This window comes from Serinus canaria, chromosome 25 (genome assembly GCF_022539315.1).
Source record: "Serinus canaria isolate serCan28SL12 chromosome 25, serCan2020, whole genome shotgun sequence".
Classification (NCBI taxonomy): Eukaryota; Metazoa; Chordata; class Aves; order Passeriformes; family Fringillidae; genus Serinus; species Serinus canaria.
Window position 1 is genome coordinate 5,717,775 of NC_066338.1, and position 20,309 is coordinate 5,738,083.

Sequence of the window (20,309 nt, forward strand, 5' to 3'; positions counted from 1 at the left end):
CAGCCCCATTTCAGGGGAGCTTGGGTTTATGAGAAGGAGTCTCTGGGGGTCCCTCTCCCATTTCTGGTGGTCCCATGCCCACAGGGAGGGGTCTCTGGGGATCCCAAGCCCATTTTTGGGGTGGTTGGGTTTATGGGGTGTGGGAGATCGGCGTGCGCAAATATCGCAATGTCGCGGGCAAGCAGGGACCCTCCCCCTTTACCGTTACTTTACTGTTGGCCCCTGCTATAAAAGCCCCGACCCAACGGTTAATAAACGCCTTTTACCGTCAACCACATTGGTGTGTGCGAGTATCTGGACCGAGTGGCAAAGGGTTTGCCGCTGTGCCGTTCCCGACCCAGGACACCACGCCTCAGGCGGGAGGCAACAGTGACCCTTCAGGGCCTGGTGTCACCAAGGGGGCATTATGGCACCTCAGGGCATCATGGAATAAAGGGACCATTGGGACACTGTGAGGCCCCATGGAACCCAGGGAACATGGAACAGGTCTTGCTGGCTTGGCCACCCAGACGCCACCTGACAGGTCTGACTTATCTTGGGATGTCAAGGGCTGCCTCTCATCAGCTCCTGGAGCACTGGGGCTTCGCACTGTCCTTGCTATGGAAAATAATCTCTTTTCAGATTCCCATTTCCAAACTTGGTACTCTCCCTAAAAAATTTTCTAGGCACGAGTGTTTCAGAACAAAACCTGCCATCTCTGGATGGCCTTTCCACTGGTGGTCACCTCTCATCTGCCCCTGAAACACTGGGGCTCTGTTCCTTCCTTCCTATGGAAAAGAACCAACCTTCTTGCCAAGGGACCATGGCAAATATTAAAATTTGGCCTCCAAAATTCTGTATATCCAAGGATTACTCCCAGAAAAAAGTAGCCAAGACAAACAGGTCAGGCTGGCCCTGTCCTCTTGGTGATTTTCTTAGACTATGAGCAGAACGTTTTCATTTGAAAACACTTTGGAGAGGGCCCAGCGATCTCCCAAGGAGGGGTTTGAGGCCTCGGGCAAATGACCACTACATATGGACAAAGGAGCTCTATGCTCTGTGCTGTTGTGGTGGTTTTGCATCAAGGAAGTGATGTTCTAAGAGAAGCTGCTAGCAGTTTCCTCCTTCTCTGACAAAAAAACCCCAATCAGTAATTAGTTTTGAGAACTGACAATCTGTTAAACCACTAAGGAAACTGTACACAGCCCTGTGAAGACACACGTTAAAGATGACAAAGCCTGGGAGGGTCTCTTTCCCTTCTGGCCGGCACAGAGGTACCAAGGCTGACCCAGCCCCATCTCAGCCAGGGCAGCCCAGGCAGCTCCTGCCGTGGGGCCGGGCCCCTTCCCAGGGACCCCACCAGGCCCCATCGGCTGCCGGGCAGGGCAGGGGAGGCCACGGGGCCGAGGCCGGGCCGGGCCATGGCTGCAGTTCCAACATCTGGGCACTGCTGAGCCCTGCCCCGCCGCCAGCCCGGGCCGAGCCAGGATCCGCTGGGCCCCAGGAGCAGCCCCGGGCCGGGCCGGCAAATGTTGAAGTAGCTGTGATCCCAAGAGAAGTTTTTACAGACAAAGAGAGAAGACTGATGAGACCCTGTGCCTCAGGGAGAGGAGAAGAAAAAGATCTCTGTTCCCAGAGATGAAGATGATTTCAGAAATAGATGAAGAGAACTGTTGCTCTTAAACAGCTTATCTTTAAACTAATACCCTATAAGTTGGCATGGCCCAGAAACACAGCTGTGGGAAAAGATGTGAAAAAAAGGAAGGAACTTCATGATGGCAGATTTTCCAGGTGGCTGCTATAAGTGGAAATTGAGAGCAAGGAGGGAACTATTTTCTTTTGGAAAAGTCTCCATAGCATGAAAGAGAGACTCCTCTCCCTAAGTGAACTGAAGAAAGACTACTCTAGAGGTGGTAAACTGACTGAAAATTTTAGGTTTTCTCTCTTTCCATTGTCAGTAAGAAAGGAGAAGGTGTAGGCAGAGAAGTGTTCTGAAAGTTTTTTTCTGATTCTTATTGGTCTTTCTTTTAGTTCCTGTTAATAAACTTTTCTTTATACCCATTTAAAGCTTTGAGCCTTCTTTGCCTTTCTCCTGATCCTACCTCACAGCAGAAAATGAGTAAGGATATTCTAGGGAGTGCACTGGTAATTAGCCAATACTGAACCCACCACACTACTTCATGTGTTGGCTGAGAAATCTCAAATTGGCGAAAAAAAACCACTACAGAAACCTTCATCATGGAAAGCAGATGGAAATCAAGGCAGAGCCGTGGTTTGTCAGGACTTGATTGATCCTAATGAGCCCCGTGGTGCATTTGGAGCTGAGCCCTGCAACCTCAGGGACTGAGAGGAGATTGTACAAACCTTTCCAGGAGTCAGAGTCAGAGGAAACACCCAAAGTGTCTCGAGGCATGAATGGGTCCCACTAAAGTCCATCTCCAACACAAGCTCCTCATGGACTCCTTGGAGGAGAGAACTGGTGGCCAGGATGGCACAAACACATCTCAGAGATTCAGTGTGGAAAGAAAAATCCAAAGTACCTTATAAACTTTGAGTATCTCAAAGAATTAATGAGCCCCACTGAGAGTCAGTACAAAGCTCTCAAGGGACTCATTAAAGCAGATAATTGGGGCCATGATTGCACAAAGCTCTCACAGAGTCTGTATCCAAAGGGAAACACCAAGTACCTTAAAATAACTGCAGTACCTTGAAGCATTAATGAGCCCCACTGAGTGTTGTTACTGACAAAGCCTCTCCAGGGACTAATTACAGCAGATAATTGGAGGCCATGATTGTACAGAAACCTCTCAGAAACTCCCAGGCAAAAGCCAAACCCAAAGTCCTTTGAAAACCTTGCAGTCCTTGGGAGCATTCAGGAGCCCCCTGGGCCATTCCTGACCAAGGCTCCCCAGGGACTCCTTCCAGCAGATCCCTGAGGCCACTGGGATGTGGGCTAGGGGGGGATGCTGAGGGCAGGACAAGGGGCTGACAGTGCCCAGCCTGGCTGGGGCTGTGCCAGGAGGCCCCAGTGCCTCAGGACAAGGTGTCTCCTCCCAGCCCTTGGTGGCACAGACCCTGCTGTGCCCCAGGGCACCAAGACTTGGCTTCTCTTTGTCCCCTCCTTTCATCAGTGCCTGCAGTTCTCTGCTCTGCCTGGGGCCTGGGGACACTTTCTCAGTCGTGTCCCTCAGTGGGACCCATTAAAAGTCCAAGAAACTTTGGAGTTGGATTCCGACTTGGAGTTCTGGAGAGTCCCTCTCAGGGACTGATGTTCAGGGCCTGAGCACAAAGCCCCAGAGGGTCATTAAAGTCCTTGTGCTGTGTCTGTGCTGCTGAGCTGGGCCCGGCTCCTGGCACAGAGGCAGCTCCTGGTAACCAAGAAGAGCTTAAAAAGCACATTTCTCTTGATGAGCAGCTTTTTCTCCCAGCCCAGCAGGGCTGGGGCACTGCCTGCAGCCACCCCAGGCACAGCACAGAGGCACAGAGAGCTTCAATCAGTCAGGGCTGGGAAGGTGCTGAGAAGTGCCTGGGGCATAATCACTGCCAGCCCTTGGCACAGGAACCTCTGGCTGCAGGACAATGCAGCTGCAGCTCCTGCAGCCATCTCCTAAAGCTGGAACATCCCAATGCCTGCAGACTCTGTGAGTACATTCTCTGATTGTCTCTTGTGCAGAGCAGCCAGGGGTGCCCAGGGCTGTCCTGCAGAGCAGGGTCCTGCAGCCCAGGGCGCTGTGCTGGGGCAGGGACTCTGCTGCCTGCCAGGGACAGCTCTCAGCCGGCCCTGGCAGCTGCTCCTAGCACTGGGGGACGAGATCTGGGTGGGAGGAGACAGCTGGCAAGGCTTGGAAATGTTCTCCTTCTGTGGTGAGGATGCTGCATTGGTCAGGATTGCTCCCAGCATAACATTTAACTGCAGAACACTTCCAAGTAGATTATACTGGGAGCACAGCAAGAGAGGGACTGCATAAAAGAGGAACTCCTGCTTTTTATTGTACTGCTTAGGCTTGCCTGGATGGGAAATTGCACACAGATATTCATCTTTCAGTTCAGGCTGAGAAAAATAAAAAAATATTTTCTTTGGTATGAAAAAACCAGGCACATACAGAAATCAAGGCCCTCAGAGGCAGCATCAGTGTCACTTTTCCAGCCTCCTAAGGGTTGCTCTGATGTTGCCATCAGAGCCTGCAGAGCCAGAGCTGCCCCTGGGCAGTGTCTGAGCTGGGAGGGGTCTGCAGGGCAGAGCTGAGCCCCCAGGGCTGGGCCGGGCCCTGCCAGTGCTGCCAGGGCCCAGCCCTGGGCACAGGGAAGCAGCTGCTGGCAGGGACAGCTCCAGGCAGCAGAGCCCTGGGCAAGCAGTGAGGGGAGAGTGCCCCCAGGCTGTGCTGGGATATTTAAAGTCCTCTCCAAACAGAACTATTCCATGATTACTTTTCTTACAGATCCCCATGCTGAAACAGCACAAATGTCCAACAGCAGCTCCATCAGCCACTTCCTCCTGCTCGCATTGGCAGACAGGCAGCTGCTGCAGCTCCTGCACTTCTGCCTCTTGCTGGTCATCTCCCTGGCTGCCCTCCTGGGCAACGGCCTCATCATCAGCGCCGTAGCCTGCGGCCACCACCTGCACACGCCCATGTTCTTCTTCCTGCTCAACCTGGCCCTCACTGACCTGGGCTCCATCTGCACCACTGTCCCCAAAGCCATGCACAATTCCCTCTGGGCCACCACGACTGTCTCCTACACAGGATGTGCTGCTCAGCTCTTTTTCTTTATGTTCTTCATCTCAGCAGAGTATTTCCTCCTGACCATCATGTGCTACGACCGCTACGTGTCCATCTGCAAACCCCTGCACTACGGGACCCTCCTGGGCAGCAGAGCTTGTGCCCACATGGCAGCAGCTGCCTGGGCCAGTGTCTTCCTCTATTCACTGCTGCACACGGCCAATACATTTTCCCTGTCTCTGTGCCATGGGAATGCCCTGGGCCAGTTCTTCTGTGAAATGCCCCATATCCTCAAGCTCTCCTGCTCCAAATCCTACCTCAGGGAACTTGGGCTCATCACAGTTAGTGCCCTTTTAGGGCTTGGATGTTTTGTGTTCATTGTTTTCTCCTATGTGCAGATCTTCAGGGCTGTGCTGAGGATCCCCTCTGAGCAGGGACAGCACAAAGCCTTTTCCACCTGCCTCCCTCACCTGGCCGTGGTCTCCCTGTTCATAACAACTAGCACATTTACCTACCTGAAGCCCCCCTCCATGTCCTCCCCATCCCTGGATCTGGCCCTGTCAGTTCTGTACTCAGTGGTTCCTCCAGCCCTGAACCCCCTCATCTACAGCCTGAGGAACCAGGTGCTCAAGGCTGCAGTGCGGAGCGTGATCACTGGATGGTTTAGGGGAGATTAAACTGCTGGCCAATTTCTGCAAACACTTGTAATAAAAATAATCTTTGATACTTCTTGTTGGTTTCATTTTAGAGGTCCTTTTTCATAAATTTAATTTTTTCCTGATGTCCACAAAGAAATCTTACTGAGCCATTATTCATTTTGCTTCTCTCCACCTTCCCTGTGACCACAGACTGTGTCAATTAGGAGCTGCACTCTCAGTGCCTTTAAATGAACAAAAGGATGTTTCAGCAGAGTTTTCTGCAGAGATTCCCTTTTGTTGCCTTCTCTGGAGCTGCAGCAGCAATGTCTGTGTGCAGAGCTGGGGCAGATCAGTGCCCAGCAGCAGCAGCACTTGCCCGCTGCCCTGGTGGCCCTGGTGTTGCTGTAGGGCCTGAGAGCTCTTGGACCGGGCACAGCCCTGGGGGTGGCAGTGCCAGGGCTGCAGCAGGGACAGGCCATGGGCACTGCTGGGGCAGCGCTGACACCTCAGGCCAGGCCCTGGGGACTCCAGGCTCCTTGCCCAGGCTGTCTCCAGAACACGGCCAGGCCAATGCTCAGCACAGAAAACCCCCGTGAGCAGCCCCAGGGTGGCCGTGGGCAGGCTGGGGGCAAACAGCATGGCTGGGGCTCTGCAAGGGCCCTGGGGGAGATGGGAAGGAGCAGCAGAGCAGGGGCTGATCCATCCCCAGTGTGCTGGACAGCCCAGGGCAGCGTCCCAGAGCGTCCTCATGGAGCTGCCAACAACATCCCCCCTCTGCAGCCCTGGCCTCTCCCCCAGCTCACACAGGTGCCCCATCCTTGCAGGCACAGACACGGCAGCACTGGCTCAGGAGCCCCTGTTTGCATTGCACAGAGCAGGGGAGCACCCCCATGCTGTTGGTGTGGGGACATGAACCTGAGGGAGCACAAATGCCATCAGCCCCTGGGGCCAGCAAGGGCTGGGGGACACCAGGGAAACCACTCAGCTTTGTCCTGGCCTCTGCAGTCAGCCAGAAAGTTTGTTCCCATCAGCTGGGAGTTTCCTGTACCACTGCAGACGCTGTTGCTCAGAGCCAGGACTGCCTGGCAGCCACCCCCAAACTGCCCTCAGCATTTCCTTGGCTTAACCTTTGCTTTCCTTACTCTTTCCTGCTACAGATATCTTCAGATTGCCCACCTCTGTTCCCTCCCCTGCAAACAGCCCATCCCTGTTTGCCCTTTCCTCTCTGGCCCCACTCCCCATTGCAGTTCCTGACTTGGCACCATGGGAACGTCCCCTGGGGAGCAGGATCATCCTACAAGTGCTGCAGGAATTGTCTGCAGGCTCCTGCAGTGCCTCCTGCTGCTCCCTTGCCAGAGGCACCCCAGGCCAGGGGGGCACATCTGGGCTGCTCTGTCTGGCTCTGGGGCTCCCTGTTCTGGGCAGTGAGGAGGAGCTGCAGAGTCTCTGCAGGACTGACAGGATGGGCTTTGGGGCTGGCAGGAGAAGCTGAGGGACCTGGGCTGCTGGAGCTTCTGAAGAGGAGGCCCAGGGCTTATCCTGCAACTGCTCCAAGGGTGGTTTTAGAGAATCACAGAATCAGCAAGGTTGGAACAGGCCATGGAGATCATCTAGTCCAAGCTGTTCCCTGATACCACCTTGTCTCCCCTGGCCCTCCTCTTCTCCAGGATAAACCACCCCATCTCCCTCAGCCGCTCTGAACAGGACTTTTGCTCCAGACCCCGCCCCAGCCTTTTTACTCTTCTCTGGACACGCTCCAGCCCCTCCATGTCCTTTCTAAATTGGGGAGCCAGAACTGGACACAGCACTCGAGGTGCTGCCCAACCAGTGCCCAGCACAGGGGAAGAATCACTGCCCTGCTCCTGCTGGCCACACCATTCCTGGTCCAGGCCAGGAGCCATTGGCCTTCTTGCCCACCTGGGCACACTGCTGGCTCATGTCCAGCCTGCTGTCCATCAGTCCCTGCAGGTCCCTTTCTGCCTGGCTGCTGTCCAGCCACTCTGTCCCCAGCCTGTAGTGCTGCAGGGGTTGTTGTGGCCAAAGTGTGGGACCCGGCATGTGGCCTTTTTAAACCTCACCTTGTTGGATTTGGGCCCTGGATCCAGCCTGTCCAGGGTCCTGTGCAGAGCCCTCCTACCCTCCTGCAGCTCCACACTTCCAGCCTACTTGGTGTCACCAGGGTTCCATGAGGCTCCAGAGTGTCCCAATGGTTTCCATGACTCCATGAGGCCTCCCAGTGTCACAATGTCCCTTTGGTTCCCTGGGACCCTTTGGTGTCACAAACTCCCTTGGACCCTTGGGCCCCGCAGCATCACAATGGTGCTGTGGTCCCTCATAAGGCCCTACAGTGTCACAATGGATCCTTGGTTCCATGAGGTCTGGCAGTGCAGCAATGCTCTCCTTGGTTCCACAGTGTCACAATGGCTTCTTGGTCCCAAGGGCCATCATGGTGTCAAACATGTTTCCTTGATTCCATGAGTCCCCAAGGAGCAGCATAGGCCCCTTGGTTCCATGGGGCTCTGCAGTGTCACAATGGCCCCATCGTGACACCAGGTCCTGCTCTGTCACAATGCACTGCATGGATCCACAAGGCTCTGCAGGGTCACAGTGGCCTCTGTGGTTCCAGCAGGACCCAGACTGTCGCCATGGACTCCTTGCTTCCATTCAGCCCCACAGTGTCACCATGGCCCCTTGGCTCTGTGCTGCCATGTCATACACAGTGTCACCATGGTCCTCTTAGTGCCACCAGGCCCTGCAGTGTCCCAATGGCCCCTTGCTTCCCCAGGGCCCTGCAGTGTCACAATCACCAGAGAATCAACCAGGCTGGAAAAGACCTTGGAGAGCATCAAGTCCAACCTGGGACCCAACACCACCTTGTCACCCAGACCATGGCACTGAGTGCCACATCCAGTCTTTCCTTAAACACCTCCAGGGATGGTGACACACCCACCTCCCTGGGCAGCCCATTCCTGTCACCTTACATTGTTCTGTCCAACCAGTGCTGAGCACAGGGGAAGAATCAGTGCCCTGGTCATGCTGGCCCCACCATTCCTGATCCATAGGTGTACCAGAGGTTGGATGAGGGATATGGTGGGGTGGGGACAAAGTCTGATTAATTATCAGCCATGAAAGGTCTTGATCTTGTTACCTATTCAGACTGCATGAGAAGGTGCTGTGGGTCAATGTCAATTGGACATTGCCGATACAAAACAATAAACAGGAAAAGAAAATAGGACACCTGTTCTCTCTGCTATTTTTTTTTCTTTTTTTCAATACAGCAGATTCACTTTAAATACACTTAAGAATTTTGTCTAATTAACCACAGAAGAACTGAAAATTTGAATTATTCCTTGGGGTTTTTTTGTTCAGGTGTTTTGGAACAAATGTTTATGAGCCTTTTTCAGTGAATTCCTGAACTGAAGAGCTAAAGAAACAAAAGGACTCTGGAGTAATAAAATTAATGAATAATAAAATTAATCAACCTCCAAGTGGCTGAGGACCCATCCCCATCAGAGCAGCAGTGAACAGGAATGGGCACAGCTCTGTGGCTGCCCCAGCTCTGGGGATGTTCCCTGAGCCTGGAGCAGGAGCAGCTCTGGAGGGCCCCAAGGCCAGGGCTCTTGTGCTGCCCTGGGCAGGTGGGATGGCAGCAGGGGCTGCAGAGCTCTCAGCACCTCAGCCAGAGGGGAGCAGGGCACCCAGGGAGCCTCCTTGTGCCTTGGCCAAGCCCCTTCCCCCATGGCTGGGGCTGAGTCCTGTGGCAGCTGCAGCTGCTGCTGTGCCCTTGCCAGGGGCTGAGGCCATGGGGCAGTGCCCAGAGCAGCCTGGCCTGAGCAGAGCTGTGGGGCCAGAGCCGGCTGGGCTGGGCTGGGGAGAGGCCCTTGGTGCTGCCCAGAGCTCAGGGCAGCCGGGAGAGCTTGCAGGGAGCTGGGCTGGGCTCCGAGAGCCTGGCCCAGACACCATCAGTGTCCATCTCAGCCTGGCTGAGCGGGCAGGGGCAGGACTCAGGCCAGGCCTGGTGGGGCAGGGCCAGCGCCTGTGCCAGGCATTGAAAACAGGCAAGTGGCCCAGAGAGGAGGCTGCTCTGTGCCCTTGCAAGCATGGACAGAGCAGGGAGGGGGCCCAGGACATTTGTCAGCGCCAGCCTCTGTCCCCAGCCCTTGGCAGCCCTGGCTGCTGAGCCCAGCTCTGCCCTGGGCTGAGTTTGGCCGTGGCCCAGCTCCATCCTCCTGCAGGGCTCAGGGCCTGTTCCCGGCCATGGCCAGCCCTGGCTGCCTCTCTGCTGGCCCAGAGGCCGGCAGAGCCCGGGGCAGGGCTGTCTGTGCAGGCCCACAGGTGCCACGGGCTCTGCAGGAGCTGGCAGAGGCTGCCCAGCAGGGAGGCCATGGGGCACAGAGCCCCAAGGCTGCTGTGGGCACCACGGCACAGGGGCCGTTCCCAGCCGCAATGCTCCTGGCCCGGGCTGGGCCTGCACAGGGGCTGGGCCACCATGGCTGGGCCAACACAGGCCACAAAGGGGCCACGCAGCCGCTGCCGGAGCTGACAGCAAGGCCAGGCACACACAGGCAATTGCTGAGCATGGCCTGCGCTGGCCAGGGCTGACTGTGCCAAAGGCAGAGCTCAGCTGCCCTTGGGGGCTGCAGAAACAGTCCAGAGCCCAAAGAGCCTCCATGGCTGTGCTGGAGACCAAGGCTGCAGGAGGGAAATGCAGGGCTGCTGTGGGATGGGGAGGGCATTAAATTCCAGCACACACCTCAGCTCTCTGATGATCCTGGCACCATGCTGGGCCCTGTTCCAGACTGGAGCAGAGCAGATGTTGGTGGGACAGGAGCCCTGTGGGACTGTCAGGTTCCTGCAGCTTGCAAGGTGCTCTGCTCTCCCTCAGGTGCTCTCGGAGAGATCCAATCCCAGCTGGGCACCTCAGGGCACAAATGGCACCACCTGTTCATGGGCACACAACTGATTCCTGCCTGGAAAGGAGCAGAGGTGTTAATACCTGTTAGTTTCATAATATACAAGCACATTTTTATTATCTGGGTCTTTATACTAATGGCAAAGTTTTCCCATCAGGAACAGGAAATTCTTAAAAATGTGCTGCTGGCAGGAGATGAAATACTGATCTACTTGTCTTTTTGTGTCACCAATATTCAATCTATTCTTTCCTCTCACTCTTTTTTCAGGTGTTTCCATCTCTCCTGTTGAAATGGCCATTTCAAAGGACATCTCTTCATTTAGAGCTGGTGGATCTATGTACGTCCTACTGCTTTCTGATTTTCTCCTCCCAATGTTCTCTGGTCATTCAAGTGCCTCTCAACTGACTGGTTTCATGCTTTGAACTTCAGGGAGTTGCCCAATCTTTCTAAAGTTCAAATGAATATGAATTATATATCTTACTGTGTTTTTATCTATCACAAAACTGCCTTTTCTTATGTCTCTCTCTTAAACTGTTCCTGTACAGAAATTCCTAGGGGATGGGGGACGTGTCAGATGCTGCTGGGCCATCCCAGAGAGCTGAGGGAAGAGCTGTGATGGTTATTATTAAACTGTTCAAATGTTCAGCTTGTGTTTGTTGGAAAGAAACCTTTCTGTGCCTCTGAGTGTCACCAGTCCCTGAGCCCAAAGGACACAAACCTGATGAGTTGTGGTTCCCCACTGCAGGGGCACTTGGACCTTGGCTCTGCCCAGGAGAGCTCCTCATCCCCTTTCCATCTTTTCCTCCCTCTGGGCATGGAGGGAGCTCCTGACTTCAGTGTGTGACTGGTGTGTGTGCAAAGAGCAAATCTGGTCAGAATCAGGGCAGGGAGGGTCTGGGGGGATCCTGGGATCTGTGCTGGGCACAGAAGGTGTTTTCTATTGCTCTGAGACTGTCTGCTGTGGAAAGTGAATTTAATATCCAGCAGAGGAATGACTTTTGCATTTGATGGAGCTGTGCCTACCCTTGGCTTTGTTGGCTGACAATAAATAAACATCCCTCTGTGTCTCAGCTCCTTCTCCAAGGAAAGCAGGTGGGAGCTGGAGCCAAGGAACTGAAAGCTGCCAGTGCAGCCTGGGCTGGAGGGAGCTCAGATTTGCACAAGACTGCTCTGAGTGCCAGGGCTTGGATGGGGGAAATGGCGGGGTGGGGGTAGGGACAGAGTCTGATTGATTGTCAGCCATGAAGGGTCTTGATTTTCATGTCTATTCCAACTGCATGAGGAGGTACTTGGATTCAGTGTCAATTGGAGATTGCACATATCAATGAATTAATAGGAAAAAAAACCTGAAACAGGCCTAAAAAATGTTTTCTTACTGTCTTTTCAAATAGAATATATTCCGTTTGAATACACTTCTGAAATCTGTCTACTTAACCACAAATGATTTGTACACTTAAATCAAATTATTCCCAGAGGCTTGGCTTGTTAAGGTTTTCTGAATGTTAATGAGCCCTGGGGCACTGAATTCCTGCACTGAAGAGCTGAAGGCTGAACAAGCCTCTGGAGCAGTGAAATTCAGCAGCAGCCCCCAAGGTGCTGAGGATGTCAGCAGCCCCCACTGAGCCATCCCTGCCCAGAGCCCCTGGGGGAATGGGCAGACAAGGAGAGCGTCCCTGGGGCTGGGGCAGCACAACTCAGAGGCATCAGGGGCTCCAGCTGGGAAATGGAGTGTGGAATGGGGCTGGGAAAGCCCTGCCTGGGCTGGGCCAAGCAGGACAGACAAGCTCTGACTACCATCCCCCAGATAACTCTCTCAAGGAGACATTTAAAAGGAATTACAGCTGTTTGTGTTGGACTCAGTGGAGAAATGCCAACAAGAGATTCTCAGGAGCTCAAAACAACAAAACGGCCTTTACTGGCAACTTCAGAAAATCAGAGAAACTTTGGCAAAAAGTTTATTATGACATTGTAGTGGTTTTGGTTTGTTAATTAAGGATTTTTTTAATCTTGAGATTTCTTAATTAATGGATTGATGAGTGTGGTGGGTTTTACTGTCGGTTAATTATTTATGCATTTATTTTGTTGTGAGATAGGATTAGGAGAAATGTAAAGTAAGCTTAAAATTTTAAGAGGGCATAAAGAAAATTTTATTAAAAGTAGATAAAAGAAAAAAGGTAGTAAGAATTAAATTCTTTAGAACATTTTTTTTTCTTTGCAACTTTTTATTTACTGACAAGACATAAAACCTAAAATTTCTAGTTAGTCTACTATTTCTGGAATAGTCTTTTTTTTTAGTTTTCTTTGGGACAGAAGTTTTCCTTTTTAAGGTTAAGGAGTTTTTTTTTTACAAGAGGAAAAAATAGGTTTTTTGTGACTTAATTTTTTCATGGATAACAGCTGTCTGGAGAACTTTGTTATTGTGAAGTTTTTTTTATTGCTACAAGCATTTTACAGGTTGGTGATGGCCTATGTCATCTTATGGGGTATGGTTTTAGAGATGAGTTCTTTAAAGGTAAAAGTTTTTATTATTTATTTTAAAAATTATTTTTATCTCTGGGAAAAGAGATTTTCTCTTGGGAGTACTGGATTACTTTTTTGTTTCTGTTTAAACTTTTAAGGCAATTACAGTGTTTTTAACATTTGTTTATTTTTGTATAGAGGTTTTTGTTTGATATTAATTTGAGTATTCTCATTTTTTATAGGTTTATGTGTTACTAAGAAAGAGTTTTTTCTTTATAGTTTATAAGAGGATTCTAATTTTAAGATTGAGATGGTTTTTCTTCTTTTTTAATTGGGATTTAATTTCTTCTCTACTGACTTTGACGGTTTTATGTTGTTTTTAATATGCATGTATTTTGTTATTTTTTTACTTGAGGGACGATTAAAGTATTGAAAGGATTCACACCTCACCCACCAGTAACTTGTGGTGGAAGTTGTGGTTGGGTTGTGTTAGGATTGGTTTTATGATTGGTTTTTGGGTTTTTTTGTGTTTAATTTTACTTGTAGGGTATAAGTTTTAGGATTTTTTAGTTTTAGTTGTGTTTGGGAGGAAGGGACTTGATAGTAAGATTTTAATAGCTGTGGCTAGCTTTGTTCTGGTTGGGGTTTTGTAGCCTCTTTTGTTTTCCTGTTTGGGAGTTGTTGGGGTTTGGTTTGGGGCCGATGGGAGGGGGGGGAGCGGCCTGGGGAGGGGGGAAGGGGCTCAGCCCACAGCAGGAGTGCTTGGTTTGGTTTGGTTTGGTTTGGTTTGGTTTGGTTTGGTTTGGTTTGGTTTGGTTTGGTTTGGTTTGGTTTGGTTTGGTTTGGTTTGGTTTGGTTTGGTTTGGTTGAGATGGGGGCCGGAGCCAGGACGCTCTGCTTCTTTGTTGACTGGGAAAGAAAGAGGAGGTTCTTGGGTTTTTCATCTTTAACATTTGTGTTTCACAGAAGTGTGTTCAGTATCTTAGTGGTTTAACAGATTGTCAGTTACACAAAAGGTTTTGTGTTACTTTTAAAAATTCTTCTCCTGTCAAACTACAACAGACATTGAATCAACAAAAACACTTCTCAAAGCATTGACTTGGCCCATTCAGCTTCACAAACTCTAAGCCTGTTCAATTTAACGTTAATCAAAATTTGCAGGAGCACAGAAATAGAAGAAGACACAGAAGGAGGGAAAACAAAAAGATACAGAAAAGCACACACAGAGGTACCAACTCCTGGATTCCAGCAGTGTTCAGATGGAAATTGCAAGAGGAGGTAGGGTCAGGATATGTGCTTTCTTGGGGTCAGCCTTCAATAGCCCTTGGTCATCCTGGGCCCTTCCCCCAGGTGGGCCTTGGGCTCGTTTGGTCCCTCAGGAGCTGGGCTGGGGCTCCAGAGGTGGCTGTGGAACATTGCCTGTGCTGTGCCAGGGACTGGCAGGCACTGCTGGGCTGGGATAGAGGCTCTGGGGGAATTGGGGTTCCAGGGCAGGGCAGGTCTGTGGTTACAGGGCAGGGCAAAGCTGGACCTGCCCCTTCCTCCCCCATACATTAAATTTTTAGAGCCAGCAATCTCCTCAGGCTGTCACAATAGGGAATGTTGGAGGTGAAATCCCAGTTCTGGCCGTGGGTACCAGGAGAAGAAGGACAGTTATTTCCATTGGGAAGGAAAGCATGAAGCCCCAGTGTTTCAGTAGCAGATGAGAAGAGACCTTCCACATGCCAAGGTCAGCTGGACCAGTCAGGTGACCGTCGGGATGCCAAAAAAGCCACACATGTGCTGTGTTTTCTTGGATCCACTGGGCCTTGCTGTGTCACAATGGTCTCTGTGGGTCCACAGGTGCTAGAATGTCACTGTAGTCCCCTTGGCCCTATGGATCCTCCCATTGTCACTATGGTGCCCTTGGTCCCATAAAGCCCTGTGGAATCACAATGGATCCTTGGTTCCATGGTGCCACACAATGTCAAAATGCTCTTCTTGGTTCCCTGGGACCTCATTGTCACAATGGTCACACTGGTTCGATGTGGCCCTGCAGTGTCAGAACATCCTCTTGGTTTCACAAGGCCCCAAAGGCTCACAATGGTCTCCATGAGTCCATTCAATGTCACAATGGTCTCCTTGGTTACATGGAGCCCCACAGTGTCACAATGGCCCCTTGGTTCCATGAGGGTGTCGTAATGGTCCCTCCATGGTTCCATGAGGCCTTGCAATGTCACAATGGACCTTTGGTTCCATGGAGTCTCGCAGTGTCACAATGGCCCCTTGGTCCCATGACACCCCAAAGTGTCACAATGGTCTCCACGGTTCCATGAGGTACCATGGTGTCACAATGGACCCTTGGTTTGATGGGGCCTCTCATTGTCACAATGATCCCTACATTCCATGGAGCCACAGAGCGTCAATATCGTTCCCTTGGTTCCATGAGCCCAGCAATGTCACAGTGCTCTCCATGATTCCAAGGGACCTCCTCAGTGTCACACTGGTCCCTTGGTCTCACAGGGCCCCCCTCAGTGTCACACTGGTCCCTTGGTCTCACAGGGCCCCACAGTGTCACACTGGTCCCTTGGTGTCACAGGGCCCCCCAGTGTCTCACTGGTCCCTTGGTCTCTCAGGGCCCCACAGTGTCACAATGGTCCCTTGGTCTCACAGGCCCCACAGTGTCACACTGGTCCCTTGGTTCCATGGCCCTGTGCTGCTGCATTCCCCCCTCCCCTTCTCAGCCCGCCCTGCCAGCTCAGAAATGCTCCTTGGGCCTGGGCCTTGGCCAGCAGCCCCTGGGCTCAGCTCCTCTCAGCTCACCACAAACACTGTCTGCTCCAGGCACTGCTGCTGCCCAAACAGCTCCTGCTTCCTTTGGGAGCAGCCCTGGAACTGTTTTTGTTCCCTCGGTGGCACAATATCACTGTTCTCCCAGTGCCAAAGTAAGCTGCTGATGCCAAGTGTGGCCAGGATGAACCATTGCTGGGACTGCAGCCCCTCTCATGGGGCCCTGCAGACAGCGCTCCAAAAGGAGCCCTTGGAGCTCTCCTGGGCCAGCGACTCCCTCTGAGTGGGGCCTCTCCCAGCCGGGAACTCTCCCGTTTGCTGCACTCGGGGATCCTGGACAGCGACAGAGCCTGGGCTGATCCCCCCACTGCTCCAGGCTCAACCCTTGGCCTGCTGGGGAGATGCCAAAGCATCCACAGGGAGCATTCCCTGCCCTCAGGGGAATTTCTCACAGGTGCCTTGCACTGACTCTGTGTGTCTGTGTGCACACAGGAGTGCCTGTGCTGGGGAAATGTGGCAGAAATTCTGCTCTCTGAGGGGTTTGAGTGCCCTGGATAGCTGAGTCAGTCAGGCCTGTAGGTAAGGTTAAATCACAAGGTCTAAGTGAAGTTCATTGCTGCTAAGAGTTGTTCTTTTGCTAAGCTGTTATGTTTTGTATAAGTTATAAGCTAAGCAAAATATTGTGAAGCATTATTGCTCTGGTAAATTGCAAAGTCATATGTTATAAGTTAGGTGAAGTGCTGTTCTTTTGCTAAATTGTGAAGTTGAAGGTATCAGTTAAGGTAAAAGTTAAGTCCTCTTCTGTTTGAGCTCTGTTAAGCTTTTATCTCTTTATTCCTTTTATTCTTGCCCTCACTGTCCTTGTGTCACACACACACAGACACAGGGACAGTTCTCGGTTCATTTCTGGTTTGATTGCATGGATTCTGTTTGGTTTTGCTGTTGCTTTGTTTCCCTGGTGTGCCTGAAGTTTCCAGTCAGGAGCAGAGTGACTCTTGCCAAGGAACTTTGTGCTGCTGTCCCTTAATATTAAATCTGGTTTTTGCTGATCCCTTGCTGGGGATTTTTTCAGCGCTCTCAAGCCCTCGTTTGTAACAGGGTGAAGGAGCCCTGGCCCAGGCTCTGGCCCTGGGGGACACGGGGACACTGCTGGGGGTCCCTGTCCCCCTGTCCCACCCCCATGGCCCCGGCCCCCGTCCCCGTGTCAGGCTCTGGGGTCAATCTCATGGAACATCCTCTGGGGGAGGCTGCGGCACCGGGGGCAGGGGGACCCGGGGGGACAGGGGACCCTGCTGGACACGAGCAGGGTTGGACTGCTCTGGGGGGGCTGTGAGGGGGGACAGGGCAGAGTGACCTCCCCTGTGACCTCAGACAGCTCCTGTGATGTCACAGAGCCCCTGTGATGTCACACAGCCATCTGTGATGTCACACAGCACCTTTGTGATGTCACAGTGCCAATGCTGTGATATCACCCTGTGGTGTCATACAGCTCTGCTGTGACATCTCAGAAGACCCTGTGATGTCACTGTCTGTTCTGTGATGTCACAGCCTGCTCTATGATGTCACAGCCATCCAGTGATGTCACCACCCACTCCCTGATGTCATGGAACCACCTATATGATGGCAGAGTCTGCTCTATGGCCTCACACCCTACTCTGTGATCTCACACCCAGCTCTGTGATGTCACACCCTTTCAGTGATGTCACAAAAGCCTATCTGTGATGACATAATGCCAGTCTGTAATGTCACTGCACACACTTTGACCTCACAGCCCCGCTCTATGATGTCATACAGCCATGCCGTGATGCCACAGCCTGCTCTGTGGTGTCACATATGATGTTGTAGCTGCTCAATGACTTCACACAGCAAATCTGTGATGTCCTTGCCTAATCAGTGACCTCACACAGCCCACTCTGGGTTGTCACACCGGCCCTTGCTGACATCCCAGCTGCTCTGTGGCTCTGTGACACAGCCACAGCGGTGCTGCTGTGACACAGCCCCTTGGGGACATCCCCCAGCCCCTGCCAGTGCTGAGCCCCTGTGAGCTCTGTCTGTGCCCCGCTGGTGTCCCTGAGGTGCCCTGGCAGTGCCCCAGCCCTGCTGGGCTGTGCACAGGAGCTGCTCCTGCCCAGAGCTGTCTCTCTGCAGCGCTGCCCTTGCCAGGAGCTGCCTCTGGGCCAGGAGCCCAGCCCAGCTCAGCAGCACAGACACAGCACAAGGACTTTAGTGACCCTCTGGGGCTTTGGTGCTCTTTGCATCAGGGACAGTCCCTCAGAGTGTGCTCAAAGACCTTCTCAAGAACTCAAAATCAGATTCAAAGTCTAAACTTTCTTTAATTTTTAATGGGTCCCACTGAGGGACACAACTCATGTTAAATGTCCCCAGGTTCCAGCTAGATCACAACACTGGAGGCAGTGATGGCAGCTGGGGACAAGCAAGGCAAAGGTGTCTCTGGTGCTGAGAAAACCTGGATGTGTTTCAGGAATGCAAAGGGCCAAGGCCTGAGCCCCAGCCCCTGGCAAGGCAGATCCTGTCCCTCCCTCCTTGCTCAGGGCTCTTCCCGGGATGGGCACTGGGATGTGGGGTGTCACCGACATAGTTTATGAAAAATCCTTTACTTAGGAATTTTCCTCTCCTGAGAGCTGAGAAGCCTCAGGAACAAGTGTAAACAATTCTTATCTGCTGCTGTGGAATGCAACGGGGAGAAATCTGTGATTGGCCCCGTCAGACTGTTTGCAATTAAGAGCCTATCACAATTCACCTGTTCGGCCCGTCTCGGGCTGAGAAGACTTCAGTTTACACATTCTTTTCTATTCTTAGGATAGCCTTGGTAGTGAAATCTCTAGCTTTATTCTTTTAGTATAGTGTTTATATCTTATATATCATATCATAATAAATCAAGCCTTCTGATGCATGGAGTCAACTGTCTCGTCTCTTCGCTCCTCCTGGGACCCCAGAAAACCACTGAAACAGTGCGGATGTGCAATGCCAAGGGCAGGACCATGGGGCGGCCCCTGCCAGGCTGCTGAGCAGGGACAAGGAGGCAATGAGGCCCCAGGGCTGCCAAGGTCACTTGTCCCCTCGTGGCCTCAGGCCCAGGGCCAGCAGCCATGGCCAAAGTGCTGCCCAAGTTGGCTCTGTCAGGGCCTGGCAGCTGCTGCCCATCCCTGTGCCCTGTGCAGCCCAGGCTGTCCTACGGTGTCCCTGCCCTGGCCTCTGTCCCTGCAGGCTGTGCTCATCCCCCGGCTGCCCCACCTGGCTGGCCCCTTCCTTTGCTGACAGCTCTGCCTCCTGCCTGCCTCTGCCTGCCCACACAAAGCCTTGGGCTGCTCCAGGCTCCTTCTGAGGACGTGCTGCACCACAGCCCTGCCCTGGCAGGGAAATTCCTTTCTCCTCATGTCCACTCTGGGCCTCCCCAGCTGCACTTGGTGCCATTATTTCTTTCTCTGGCTGATTTATACAATGAAGAAAAATTCCAGCCTCTCTGAAACCACCCTTCAGCCCCTCCCAGGCTCTTCCTGTTCTGTCCTCAGTCTCCACATCAAGGAACCCAGAGTCCTCAGCCTCACCCTGCTGGTTCTGTGATGAGGCTTCAAAATCCAACTTGGGAGATTTTTGGTTCCTCTCCAAGGTCTGTGAAAATGGAAAAGTAGTGATCAAAGTTATTTTCTCCCAAAACTTGCAGTGACAGGTTATAGGTCAATATCTTTTAACTGAATGGGGGTGGATTTACATTTGTCAGAAGGAGAAAATATTTTACAATGATGAGTGGCAAAAAACTGCAACTGTTTTCTTCCAGAGAAGTGGATTCCCCATCCAAGGAATGCTTCAAGAGCAGGAGCTTTGTGCAGCCTGACCTAGTGAAACCCCCTCCCATCCCCAAGAATGGAATTCCTGTAGTGTGGGTTCTCTGACGTGCTGGGTGCCCCACAACACTTCTGGCCAGAATGTCTGCTGAGGGCAGCCAGGCTGCTGCAGGGGCAGTGACCTCACAGCCATCACCATGGCAGCCCTGGCCCTGGGCCGGGCTCTGCCCTTTCCTCTGCCCCTGCCTTGTCTCTGCTGGCATCAAGAGTTTTGTCATTAATATCTTGTCCCCAGGGTGCTGGGGCCAATGGCTTCCCAGTCAGGCTCCTGGAGCAGAAGTGGCTTTTCAGAGCCCAGCCAGAAATGAGCCCTGAGGCAGCAGCTCTGCAGTGGTGCCCACCAGGCCAGGGTGCCAGGGGAGGCTTTTGGCCATGCCCTGCCAGCAGCTGCTGCTGCCAAGGTGCCTTTGGTGCCTCAGGCTCTCCCTGGCACAGCTCCCAGCACGGCACTCTGCCCTTGTGCCCGAGGCCTTCCCTGGGTTGGGGCTGGCCTGGGGCTTTTCCTGCAGCAGGACCTGCCCTGCTCATGGCACAGGAAAGGCAGTTCCTGCTGGAGCAGGAGGCTCTGCCTGCAGTGGGCTCCAACAACTCCAGCAAGGCCCTCTTGACTTCAAAATTGCTTCCTAGAGCAGAATATTCTAATAATTGTTATAGCTCCTGTACTGTGGAGTAAATAACTCTGGTTAAAATCTCTCTGTCTAATTATGATCAGAATGATTCAGAGCCGTATTTAAATAAATTTATCTGGTATTCCATCATTAATCCTGTGGGACAAATTGGATTAAGGTTCAATTCCACCTGTCCAGTCTTTGACACCTTTGAAAAATACTGGGTCTGGGATTGGATCCAGCACCTCCCAGTCTCCTCCCTTAGAAGGAATTTTAGAAGTCCAGGGGCCCTGCAGGGGCTGGTGGGCGTCATTTCTGTACCTCATTGCTCAGCCGGCGTTTCTCTATTAAAGAAATA

At 52.3% G+C, this 20,309-nt stretch overlaps 1 protein-coding gene and 1 pseudogene across 1 annotated transcript in view; one reads left to right on the top strand and one right to left on the bottom strand.

Moving 5' to 3' along the window:
- The window catches only part of LOC115485198 (uncharacterized), a 2,106,330-nt gene that overhangs the window by 1,355,625 nt on the left and 730,396 nt on the right, over positions 1-20,309 (top strand).
- The window catches only part of LOC103825013 (zinc finger protein 208-like), a 742,626-nt pseudogene that overhangs the window by 324,559 nt on the left and 397,758 nt on the right, over positions 1-20,309 (bottom strand).